The 14,861-nt window shown below is 30.0% G+C and overlaps 1 non-coding gene across 1 annotated transcript; it reads right to left on the bottom strand.

Moving 5' to 3' along the window:
- Positions 1-13,955: 13,955 nt before the first annotated feature.
- Positions 13,956-14,062, bottom strand: LOC139869728 (small nucleolar RNA R71). The gene has a single exon (XR_011766311.1). It is a non-coding gene; the product is annotated as a small nucleolar RNA R71 (small nucleolar RNA).
- Positions 14,063-14,861: the final 799 nt, after the last annotated feature.

Genomic DNA, 14,861 nt, shown 5'->3' with positions numbered 1-14,861 from the left:
TAATAAAATAATTATTAGGTAATAATAATAATAACGACAATAATAACGATGATAGTAATAATAATCATTTTAACAGTAATACTAAAATTCAGTTGACTATAACTTTTAATCCGTTCATCGAAACCATTTGATATCTAAATGAAAGTTCTTAATTTTTTTGCTAGCTTTCCAACGACATGCATATCATATACCTTATCCTAGTGGCATATGTACTTTTTTCAGGATTCAACATAACCTATCTAATGACAATATCAAACGTACAAGCATGCATAATCCTATATACTCGAGCACTAGTCAGGGATACACTATTAATATATAAAAGTTAAGTTATGAGTGCTCACGTATCAATATTGAGATTCAATATTGCAGGAAAGTATGTAGATACAACGGAGATGATAAACACTAGATTGACCTCACGAGCATACCCCTGAACATTACCCATAACTTCCATAGCTATAACCCATAATTTTCCTTAGTTCTATCCTGCTCATAAAACCCATTTTGAAATAACTCGTTCCTGACTCCGTCGTAGTATTTTATGTATAATACTAATATTAATAACACTAATAATAATAATAATAATAATAATAATAATAATAATAATAATAATAATAATAATAATAATAATAATAATAAGATTTATAATAAATAATAAATAAAAATAAATACATATTATGGAGTATATGCAAGATCAGAGGGATAGACGAAAATGTTGAATGAATCGAGCAAGAACGATCGAGCTTTATAACCTTGACTTGCTCCTCACAGCTCCGCAATTGCGGAGCTTATGTGTGTACTTGTGCCGCGATTGCGGAGTCACCAGATCCAGCTCATTCCTCAAATGATTAAGGCTGCCGACGGTTTTAATTAATATTTAATATATAATATATTTAATTTATATAATTAATTATATATTATATTATATTTATGTGCATAGTTAACTCGTAATTTTAGTTCCAACGAATTGTATTTTATCACTCGACTTATGTCCCGGTTCCGGTTTCTCGAACGCATTTTCGTACGCTTAGAAAACTAGCACTTTACGTTACGCGACGTGTACCTTTATCAATAATTAGACTTAATCATCTAAAGACTATATTACCCAAAGCACAACTTTTGTATTTGAGTGTTGTGGTCATTTGCTTCCATAAATCAAAGTCTCGTTGTTTATCCATTTATATTATTTTAAATCAACCGTTAAATATTATATTTTGTCACTTGTAAAATATATATATATATATATATATATATATATATATATATATATATATATATATATATAAACTTGTTCATATTAAAATGTTTACTTAATAATACAATATTTAGTTTTTCAAAACTAATTATATTTTAAAATTCATTTTGGAATCATTTAGATAGTAGAAAAATATTACATCAAATCACGTTTACGTTTTTGAAACACTTTATATATTTGTAATTTATAATATAAGCTTTATTTAAATTCTTCAAAAGTCATATACAAATTATTTTATCAAACGTCCTAATTAATAAAGTTCTTTTTAAACTGAAACGTTTTTATACGTTTGAAAAATAGATTAGTCGAATATTATGAAATCCAGTTTTCCACTAACTTTTGTCTAACCTTCGTCAACTGACACATTTGTTCTTACTTGTAAATCACTTTACCAATTATTCCGAATACCGTTAAAAGGAAAGGTTTCCTAAATCAAAGTGGACCTCTCAACAGAGACTCGTAATCATAATTCAATGTATCTGATAATTTAATCATTTGATATTATCTTCTAAATCCACCGATAAACATATTGAAACAAATACATTCACGTAAAGTATTATATATCCAATACTTTGTTAACGTTTTCAAGTCATATAATAGACTTCGTAACTTATTTTCATATTAATCAAACTGTTTAATGTTTCATTAATGTTTCTCGATTTAATAATCACACATATGTATATATTCATACATATCTATTTACACATAATTGTTCGTGAATCCTTGAGAGCAGTCGAAGGGTAAATGAATATACGAACACAGTTCAAAGTTTTTGAGATCTCAACATTACAGACTTTGCTTATCTTGTCGGAAACATATAAAGATTACATTTAAATTTAGTCGGAATTTTCTGGGTTGTCATAGTACATACCCGTTAAAGAAATTTCGTCCCGAAATTTGATTGAGATGGTCATTGCTGACAATAAGTATGTTTTCATGACGCATACAAGTTGATAAATAGAGTTTTATTATCACTGAGTAATATGGATCAAATAATTTGATTACTCGAAGCGTATAAGTGAAGCTATCGTAAAAGAGTGAAATGAGAAAATGTAGGTTAAGTTTAACCGGTGACATAGTCACAGTTGATTTTCCGAAATTCAAGGGATTTAGAGAAAATTTTTGTAATGAGATTTGGTTCTTCGGTAATTAAGGAAATTTGGATCTTCTTCGATTTAATGCGGTGATCCATCTCGATTTCTCTGTCGGATATTTCACTATAAATCCACCTCCTTCATTTCTTTTTAACTCACACCTTCTATTCTTTCTCCCTCAACTCATATTTTAAAGCATCCATCAACATGCTCCATCCGTTCTGATTCTTGATATACTTCTAACTTTTATATCTGTCATTCTTCTTTTTCATCTACCGCCGGAAGAATCTATTTACTTCTACTATACCCTTGGGTTTATAGTATTTTTAGTTCTCCCATGTCTTCATGTTGCTATATGTATAGACATATACGGTTTGTAATTTCTGGATTGTTATTGGGTTTTATATCTTCCCTTATATTTCGATGTCTCTGCTTCAATCCTCTATAATCACTGTCATCCACAGTTAATGTTTTCTCCGATTTGCTGCGATTTATACCCACATTTTATTTCGGAGCTTCATTCTTTCGTTTCCTCTTCTTGCAATTTAAGCACCGCTTGTAATGGTCCAGAATTCGCATATATGAATTTTGGAATGAACATAGTTAATGTTTTAAGAAGGAAATCGTAATGGTACGATTTTGAATTGTCAAATTACCAGAATACCCTAAAAAAGACCGAATCATCAAGAAATATTTTCTTGATATTTTAGAATACAAGAGTCGTGTAACATGGCACATGATGACGTTATGATCTGTGAATCATCCCATTCCATTTTAGAAACTCAGCATGAATTACTGTAATATAATCACGTTGATCAAGTGTCATTATATTTTACTAATTCATGCTTCAGTTCCCAACACTACTTCAAAACATTCTTAATTTATATTCAAATTTTTCAGACTTTAGAAACTAAAACAGTTTCCTTTCTGATGTAATACAGATAACTCGAGGAGATAGATGATTTCAGATAGGAATAGTTATGAAAATATCTTCAGAAATATGGAGGATATTTATAATGCAAGATACGATGATATCTTAGAATTTCTAATATCAGAGGATGATGAAGAATATTGTCCGCAGGGGTTTAAAGTCAGGAGTAAGGTATTCGTTAATGACTTCAGCAGGCACTGAATCATTTGGATCCTTTGCAGGATGATTTAGTCTTTGTGACTTGTCCACAGTTTCCTTCATACTTTGCTCAATCCGTTTTCCAGTTCCAAACCTTCTCTTTTTCAGAGCTTTGCCAACACACTATTCTTTATCGTCAAACTTTTGACTGTTACAGTTGTCTTACAATTTCTGCTGCTTCATTCAGTTTTTCTAAAAATTCAGAAAACTAAATTGTAGATTAGGGTGTTTTTCAGAAACTTCACATTCAAGGTATGTAAGTCTAGGAGATAGATGTTATATATATATATATATATATATATATATATATATATATAACTGTTGGCGTAGAAAATGCTGCGAGATTCAAAATACTGATTGCTAATTCTCGGTAGTTGGTATGGCAATTATTGTTACAAGATGTAGATGAGTACTTGATAAAGTTTCAATGAATAAGTATCATGATTTTTCGGAGAGGCTTAAGGATCAATGAAGTTGTTGATAAGTTTAATGCTAATGTGGCTAGATATGAAAGGTTCCCCGATAACAATGATGAAGGGGTAATCGTTATAATATGGCTTATTTGAATGAACAATTGAAGGTGATTTGTTAGAGCTGTGACAAAACTGACTACTTTGTAAAGGGATTGCAAAGTTATTTTAGCTAATAAATGGCAAAGGGTCTAACACGGATACATGTTAAATTATGACTTTGGTTTCAAGAGTTTTTCGTGTACATAACTGTGGTTAACCTGTGGTTGGATCATCATCTTGGTTGTTCATTGTTTGCAATGTCTTCGGAAATTTTGAAGGGTTTGAACATAGATTGTAATTGTTAATATACATATGACGTCCTAGCACAGTTTTGAAGTCAAAGTATAGCTTTGAAAGATGTAGGAATCTAAGAGTGATGATTTTGGTTATATCTTGAATTAAATTCTGAGATTTTAAAATCAGAATATGTAATTAGATTTGAAATGAGTATGGTTGTTTTGATTTTTATACAAGAATGTATATTGTTGTGAAAGTAGGGAGTGTAGTTGATGATTTTCTTAATCATATTCGAAGAATGTAATATATTAATTGTGAATTTATATATATCTCTCGGGTATTACCTACCCGTTAAAAAATTTTCACAATTAATATTTTGTACTAAAGAATTTTATTACAGTCTTTATGAAAATATATATGTGTACATTTTCCTCAGATGTAACATAGATTTAATGAGTTAATATTAAATTAAACTCATTTGATTTACGATTGAAACTAGAATTGAATAATTCCTAAAACTTTAGAAATTACCTAAGTATTTCTTCAATGATATTATGAATCAATACTTCGTTATTTGTTGATGCATGATGTTGGTGTTTGTGAAATTCTTGTGAATTTCGCAAGATACAAATGATGTTGTCGAAAAAGTTTCGAGTACATCGATGATGAAAGTGTAAAATCAAACATATATTTGAATAATATACTTGATTTATTATGAATTGGAATTCATTGAATTAAAATAGGGATTGTAGTTAACGATGGTTAAGTTGCTGACGAAGTACGTACCTCATTGCATATTAGTAATATGAATTAACCGAGTAGTTAAGATTCACACATAATAGCTTAGTACGGAAAGTTTTATTATGGTTTTAAATTTTTTATATATATATATATAAGATATACATATAAATCCTTCAGTGGAAATGAGTTAATACTTCATAACTCGTTGATATGACATACATGTTGTTGATTTGTAATGATGTCCACGGTGATTCTTGAACTGGCAGAGCTTGTGCTGTTATGGGTGCTGCTAGTGCTGATGAGGCTGTTGGTAAAACAAATCTAGTTTGTAAATCACGCACCATTCTTGCCAGGGTTTCTACTCTTCCTCCTATCATTTTGGTTTACTCATCTGATTTATGGCTAGGGTTAGAATAGATAATCTCTAAGACTTTGGAGATTACATAATTACCGTAGAATGTTTCTCCCATGAAGTTATAGCTTAATACTTCATCGGTTATTGTTGTTGGTACTCCTTGGTATCTCTAGGGCGTATGACGTTGATGCTCGTGGAACAGATTATCATGTTGAGGTGTGGGATGTGAATGTTGTTGATGGTGGTACTAGTTACGCTGCTGGTGTTTGTAACCTTTGCACCATATTCTCCAAAGCCACAACTCGAGCGCGAAGCTCGTTGACTTCTTTTATTACACCGGGGTGATTGTCAGTTCGGACGAGCGGATAAATAAAATCTAGAATTTGATGTAGTATATAATCGTGATGAGATACTCTGAAAATGTGAGAGAAAATGGTGTTTCGGACAGGTTCGCCGGTAAGCGCTTCAGGTTCTTCGCCAAGAGGGCAATGTGGTGGATGGAAAGGATCGCCTTCTTCTTGTCTTCAGTGATTGAGAAGGCTACGAACCCATCCCCAATTCATCCAGAATAGATGATGGCTAATTGGTTGATCCATTTCGGTCACACTGCTTTTGGAGCTTGAGTGGGATTCCATTTCGGAATCCGAGGGACTTGAACTAATGACGAATTCCATTTCGTACGGTTGAATAAAGAATTTTTTGATACGAAATGATTTTTCGGCTATCGGGTGGTATTCTAATTACATAGAATATATATATATATATATATATATATATATATATATATATATATATATATATATATATATATATATATATATATATATATATATAGATCAAAAGATTTCATAGATTACGGAGGAATTTACGGAATATGTTAGACAAAGTTTACAGTAAAAGATAGGCTAAGATATGTATTAGCAGATACGCTAAGATATGAAATTTGTCTATACACTATTCATGCAATTAATGCAATAAGACGTGTCTAGACTAAGAATGATAAGTAGGTAATTTCCGACAGTAATGATAAGCAAAACTTTTGACATGCAGACACGGTCGAAGTCCAGACTCACTAATGCATCCTAACGACTATCAGTTAGACACACTAATGCAGACCTGGTTCGCTAAGACCACCACTCTGATACCACCTGTAAAGACCCGTCCTAATCCATAAGGACGAATACAATAACATATGGTTACATTGTGAGGTATTTGACCTCTTATATGATACATTTTACAAACATTGCATTCGTTTTTAAAAGACAAACTTTCATTTACATCGAAAGTTGACAGGCATGCATACCATTTCATAATATCCAACTATAAATGACCTAATATGTCATTTTCTTAATAATAATATTTATTGAACATAAAGACTTGAATGCAACGTCTTTTGAAATATGTCATGAATGACTCCAAGTAATATCTTTAAAATGAGTAAATGCACAGCGGAAGATTTCTTTAATACCTGAGAATAAACATGCTTAAAAGTGTCAACCAAAAGGTTAGTGAGTTCAATTGTTTATCATAATCATTCATTTTCATCATTTTAATAGACCAAAAGATTTTCATTTCCATTTCTCATAAATATACATCTCATATCAGGCATTTCGCAAACTGTATAAAGATAAAAATCATTCATATGGTGAACGCTTGATAACCGAACTGACAGGATGCATATAGAATATCCCCCACATACAGGCATTTCGCAAACTGCATGCTATATACCGGCCGTCGCAATTAGTATATATCGTCGAAGTACTAAAACATTCGTAACCCGAATGGGACTTGTCAGGGTCCATAGATCTATTTTTAGAATTCGCGTCAATTAGGGGCCATTTCCCTAATTCTTAGGCTACCAAGCTAAAAAGGGGCATATTCGATTCGATAATCCAACCATAGAATGTAGTTTCGATTACTTGTGTCTATATCGTAAAACATTTATAAAGCAGCGCATGTATTCTCAGTCCCAAAAATATATATTGCAAAAGCATTTAAAAAAGGAGCAAATGAAACTCACATATTGTATTTCGTAGTAATTAAGCATATGATGGTATTGAACAAGTGCAAGGTTGGCTTCGGATTCACGAACCTAAATTAAATATATATATTTGTATGTTGGTCAATATCTGTTTAACAATTTAGGTCAAGTCGTAGTGTACAACCATCCTAATGCTCGAGACTAATATGCAAAAGTCAACAAAAGTCAATTTAACTCAAAATGATTTCCAAAATTTATACATGATTATTATATAGTTTTAATATAGTCGTTTTATATTTTTAAATATTTTTAACGAATTTACTAGAGTAAATAATATAATTCATTTATTAATAAATAAAATTTTATATTAAAATTTATATAATAAAAATATACTTTTATATATCTTAAGTAATAAAATTTATAAAGTTCAAAATATTATGATAGGTTTTATTAATGTAATTATATTACACGTAGTAAAATATCTTTGTATCATATATTTATTTGATAAAATAATATCGATAATAACAATAGTACGTAAAAATTGTATTATTTTGTAATAATAATTATTATTATTCTATTAATAATAATAATAATAATAATACTTATATTTACTAAAAATGATATTATGATAAAATGATAATTTTTATTAAAATGATAATAATAATGATATTTTATATTAACAATGATATTCCTATAAATATTAATTTTTGTAAAAATGGTAGTTTTAATATTAATAGTACTTTTAATAATAATAATGATAAAATTAATGAAAATGATATTTTTATCTGGATAAATACCTTTCAATATTTTAATTTCATCATGATACTTATACTCATTATTTCCCAACCAATTTGTTAATAGCTTTTAGTCGTCTTTTATATCGCGTTCATAATAATGATAATAATAGTAATCAAAATAATTAGAAGTTACTAATATTAGTTTTATTTACAATAATACTAATAGTAATAAACACTATGATAATATTAACGATAATACTAATAACTATTTTAATGATAATAATAATACTAATAATAATAACAATAACAATTTTTAAATAATGATACATATATTAATAATGATAATAATAATAATAATAATAATAATAATAATAATAATAATAATAATTATTCGGTAATAATAATAATAACGACGATAATAACGACGATAGTAATAATAATCATTTTAACAGTAATACTAAAATTCATTTGACTATAACTTTTAATCCGTTCATCGAAACCATTCGATATCTAAATGAAAAGTTCTTAATTTTTTCGCTAGCTTTCCAACGACATGCATATCATATACCTTATCCTAGTGGCATATGTACTTTTTTCAGGATTCAACATAACCTATCTAACGACAATATCAAACGTACAAGCATGCATAATCCTATATACTCGAGCACTAGTCAGGGATACACTATTAATATATAAAAGTTAAGTTATGAGTGCTCACGTATCAATATTGAGATTCAATATTGCAGGAAAGTACGTAGACGCAACAGAGATGATAAACACTAGATTGACTTCACGAGCATACCCCTGAACATTACCCATAACCTCCATAGCTATAACCCATAATTTTCCTTAGTTCTATCCTGCTCATAAAACCCGTTTTGAAATAACTCGTTCCTGACTCCGTCGTAGTATTTTATGTATAATGCTAATATTAATAACACTAATAATAATAATAATAATAATAATAATAATAATAATAATAATAATAATAATAATAATAATAATAATAATAATAATAAGATTTACAATAAATAATAAATAAAAATAAATACATATTACGGAGTATATGCAAGATCAGAGGGATAGATGAAAATGTTGAATGAATCGAGCAAGAACGATCGAGCTTTATAACCTTGACCTACTCCTCACAGCTTCGCAATTGCGGAGCTTATGTGTGTACTTGTGCCGCGATTGCGGAGTCCCCAGGTCCAGCTCATTCCTTAAATGATTAAGGCTGCCGACGGTTTTAATTAATATTTAATATATAATATATTTAATTTATATAATTAATTATATATTATATTATATTCACGTGCATAGGTAACTCGTAATTTTAGTTCCAACGAATTGTACTTTATCACTCGACTTATGTCCCGGTTCCGGTTTCTCGAACGCATTTTCGTACGCTTATAAAACTAGCACTTTATGTTACGCGACGTGTACCTTTATCAATAATTAGACTTAATCATCTAAAGACTATATTACCCAAAGCACAACTTTTGTATTTGAGTGTCGTGGTCATTTGCTTCCATAAATCTATGTCTCGTTGTTTATCCGGTTATATTATTTTAAATCAACCGTTAAATATTATATTTTGTCACTTGTAATATATATATATATATATATATATATATATATATATATATATATATATATATATATATATATATATATATATATATATATATATATATATATATATATATATATATATATATATATATATATCCTAAAAAAATATAAACTTGTTCATATTGAAATGTTTACTTAATAATACAATATTTAGTTTTTAAAAACTAATTATATTTTAAAATTCATTTTGGAATCGTTTAGATAGTAGAAAAATATTACATCAAATCACGTTTACGTTTTTGAAACACTTTATATATTTGTAATTTATAATATGAGCTTTATTTAAATTCTTCAAAAGTCTGATACCAACTGTGACGATCGCTCCAAATCCATATGGACGAACACGTCAGTCATCGATTTCATTGCGAGGTATTTGACCTCTATATGATACGTTTTGTAAACATTGCATTCTTTTGAAAAGGCACACCATAAATGAATATTTAAATCAAAGGTTTTCAACATCTGATGATTTCTACATATAGACAATCACTGTAAATAATAGTTTACAATAGTACTTCCGTTGACAGTACAGTCAAAATAAGATACATGGTGATGATTTGGTGAATGCAACGTTTCCTTGAAAATATGCCATGTATGACTCCATGCACATAGCTTGTCTAACATATAAGCAAACAGCGGAAGACTTCTAGAAACCTGAGAATAAACATGCTTCAAGTGTCAACACAAAGGTTGGTGAGTTCATAGTTTTAATATTACACATAATCCGTATATCAATGTGGATTTACAAAAGTTCAGTTGTTTTATTCAAAACGTTTATCAATAGGTTTTACATAAAAGGTGGATCACAAGATTTCAGTTGTTTCATCCGAAACGTTTATCAATCGGTTCTACAAAATTGAGCACCCTGGTAACTAAACTTTAATGCTTATATAATTTGTACCCTTTGTATAATCATCTTAATAATACACGCAAACCAACGTGTACGCTTCTCAAATAGCATACGTCCGTTAAAAGGCTAGTGCTCTAGCTCGGACGGGGATATCAAGCCCTATGGATCCATATACTACTACTCGCGCCCACCAGTTCTTATAACTGGCAGTTACTAGTTACCAAAGCTAAGGGATTTTCGGTTCAAACTCAGTGTAGAATTTAGTATGTACTTGTATCCATTGTGTTTAAAATAAAGTGCATGTATTCTCAGCCCAAAAATATATTGAGTAAAAGGGATCATATGAAACTCACACTTTATAATTATTGTAAAACAGTTATTAAAGCATTTGCATGTATTCTCAGCCCCAAAAATGTAAAGGGTAAAAGGGATCATATGAAACTCACGCATATAAATATTGTATATCGGTTAATAAAGCATTTGCATGTATTCTCAGCCCAAAAATATATGTAAAAAGGGATCAAATGAACTCACACATATAAATATTGTATATCGGTTAATAAAGCATTTGCATGTATTCTCAGCCCAAAAATGTAGAGAGTAAAAGGGATCATATGAAACTCACGCATATAAATATTGTATATCGGTTAATAAAGCATTTGCATGTATTCTCAGCCCAAAAATATAATTTGAAAAAGGGATCATATGAAACTCACTGTTTAATATTGATATACAATATTGCAGGAAAGCACGTAGACGCATCGGAGATGATAAACACGAGGTTTGATTCACAAAAAAATACCCCCGAACATTACCCATAACCTCCTTGGCAATAACCCATAATTTCCTTAGCTCTAGCTTGCTCGAAAACTCATTTTGAAAATTACTTGGACAGCACTCCGTCGTAATATTTTATGTACATTATTATTTTTGTATCGCAAAAATAATAACACTAATAATAAAAATAATAAAATTAATAATAATCTTATTATTAATAATAATAATAATAATAATAATAAAATAAATAAATACGGAGTAAAAATAATATATATGTGTGTGTGATTTATCTGGCCAAAACTCGAGAATTTATAGCACTTGGCCTGAAATCTGGAGTCATGCGACTCGCATGGAAATGGCCTTCTGGCCATGCGACTCGCATGAGGACCAGGGACAGCTCACATTGTTTTGTAATTTTGCTCGTCGACATAATTAAATATTAATATAATATATATAATTTAAATAATTAATTATATATTATATTAAATTCACGTGCATAGTTGACTTGTAATTTTTGTTCCGATAAGTCATACGTCATCACTCGACTTATGTCCCAGTTCTGGTTTTTCGAATGTCCTTTCGTAGGCTGAGAAAACTTGCATTTTACGTTTCGTGACACGTACCTTTGTCAAAATATAGCCTTAAGTTATCCATAAACTATACCACTCATAGTATATCTTAAACTTTCGAGTATTTTGGTCATTTACTTCTATAAATCATCATCTCGTTATTTGCTAAAAATACATTTTAAAATAGTGTTTTACTGTAGCAAATTTTACTGTAGCAATTCACTGTAGCAAAGTCAATTTCACTGTAGCAAATAGTAATTTTCGAAAACACTGTAGCATTTTGAGTAATGTGGCAATTTGAAAACACTGTAGCAAATTAGTGTTTAACTGGTTCATCTTAAACGCTTTAGTTAACTTATCTAAATATCAATTGAATCAATAAACGAATGTTACTATCGTTTATTATATATATGTATATATCTTTTTAATATACATAAATCAGTTTTTAAATACACATTGGACGTTATTTATAAATAAATTTTAATAATAAATATTTAAATTTATCATATACATTAAAATAGATATTTAAACCAATAAGTTTAATGTACGGTATCAAACAATTAATACATTGTTACCTTTTCATGTTATAGTATATATGTATCTTTTTACATATAATTGTTCGCGAATCGTCGAAAACAACCGAAGGTATTTAAATATATAAAAGTAATTCAAAAATTTTGAGATTCAGTTTTACAGACTTTGCTTATCGTGTCGGAAATGTTAATCATACAAAGATTAAGTTTAAATTTAGTCGAAATTTCTGGGTCATCACAAAATTATTTTATCAAACGTCCTAATTAATAAATTTCTTTTTAAACTGAAACGTTTTTATACGTTTGAAAAATAGATTAGTCGAATATTATGAAATCCAGTTTTTCACTAACTTTTGTCGAACCTTCGTCAATTGACACATTTATTCTTACTTGTAAATCACTTTACCAATTATTCCGAATACCGTTAAAAAGGAAAGGTTTCCTAAATCAAAGTGGACCTCTCAACAGAGACTCGTAATCATAATTAAATGAATCTGATAATTTAATCATTTGATATTATCTTCTAAATCCACCGATAAACATATTGAAATAAATACATTCACGTAAAGTATTATATATCCAATACTTTGTTAACGTTTTCAAGTCATATAATAGACTTCGTAACTTATTTTCATATTAATCAAACCGTTTAATGTTTCATTAATGTTTCTCAATTTAATAATCACACATATGTATATATTCATACATATCTATTTACAAATAATTGTTCATGAATCGTTGAGAAGCAGTCGAAGGGTAAATGAATATATGAACACAGTTCAAAGTTTTTGAGATCTCAACATTACAGACTTTGCTTATCGTGTCGGAAACATATAAAGATTAATTTTAAACTTAGTCTGAATTTTCCGGGCTGTCACACCTTTCATACGTTCACCTCCAGTAACTCGATCAAGACATCTAGCCAATATTGTCGCCATTGGTTTTTCTTTAGAATCATCATCAAGTCGAACAAGTATTCCAACTCAAATTTCCAATAATCCATTTTTCAACCCGACTTCACAATTGAGGACCAGAAGGATATTCAAGGACAATTCAGAGATCCTGAACCACTAATCATTCCTTCAGAACCACAAATTATTCAACCGGGGGTTATCGAGGAAGAAACCATTAAATCAGAATCCTCTAGTGATTCAGACTCAACAAATTCAGATATGGCAGAAACGGAGCCTCAAAGTATGGAAGACCGAATGAGAGCCACACGTACGGTCCAAGGTCATGCCATTAATCAGCCAGATGTTAATGCACCAAATTTTGAAATCAAATGACAAATCCTATACATGATCACTAATCAGTGCCAATTTAGTGGTACAACAAAAGAAGATCCAAACGAACATCTTCTAACTTTTAATAGGATTTGTAATCTATTTAAAATCCGAGAAATTGAGGATGAGACTATTTATGTTATGTTATTGCCCTGGACTTTAAAGGGGGAAGCTACAGATTGGCTAGAATCATTACCTGAAGGAGCGATTGATACATGGGATGTTTTAGTTGAGAAATTTCTTAAAAGATTCTTTCTGGCATCTAAAGCCATGAGACTTCAAGGAGAAATTGCCACGTTTGTGCAAAAGCCAAATGAAACGTTATTTGAGGCGTGGACAAGATTCGTAAAAATGTTAAGAAGATGTCCTCAACATGGTTTAGACACTTTTCAAATTGTTCAAATATTTTACAAAGGCGTCGACGTCGCTACAAGAAAAGACATCGACACCGCAGCTGGTGGTTCCATTATGAAGAAAACCACAACCGAAGCTCACAAAATTATTGATAACACAGCCTCCCACTCTCATGAGTGACATCAAGAAAAAGATATTTTTCGTTCATCTAAAGCGGCTAGAGCTGATTCTAGCCATGACTTTGATTCCATTTATGCAAAGTTAGATGCTTTCGAGAGATGAATGAAAAAGATGACTAAAGATATTCACGCAATACGCATTAGTTGTGAGCAGTGTGGAGGAGCACATTTGACAAAAGATTGTCTCAGTGTTGAACAAACTATGGAACAAAGAGAGAATGTTTCATACATGAACCAAAGGCCGGAAAATAATTATCAACCGCCAAGGCCAAACTACAATCGAAATCAAAACGTTCCGTACAATTCAAATGCTCAGCACAACAACCAACAAGGTCCTAGCAATCAACAAGTATCCAACAATACTTACAATCAACAAAGACCTGGTTATTTTAATAAACCATCACAAACCGATGAGAAAACGACAAACTTAGACGAAATGATGGCAAAGCTAATAGAATCTCAAAACCAGTTATTTACATCTCAGAAACAAACTAATGAACAAAATGCTTAAGCATTTAGAAATCAACAAGCTTCAATCCAAAATCTGGAACAAGAAGTAAGTAACCTAGCAAGGTTAATTGGTGAAAGAAAGCCGGGGAGTCTACCTAGTGATACAAATGCTAACCCCCGAAATAAAATAGCTAAA

The sequence above is a fragment of the Rutidosis leptorrhynchoides genome, chromosome 9 (genome assembly GCF_046630445.1).
Source record: "Rutidosis leptorrhynchoides isolate AG116_Rl617_1_P2 chromosome 9, CSIRO_AGI_Rlap_v1, whole genome shotgun sequence".
Classification (NCBI taxonomy): Eukaryota; Viridiplantae; Streptophyta; class Magnoliopsida; order Asterales; family Asteraceae; genus Rutidosis; species Rutidosis leptorrhynchoides.
The sequence above is the reverse complement of the archived record's forward strand: the minus strand, read 5'-3'. Positions and strand labels throughout refer to the sequence as shown.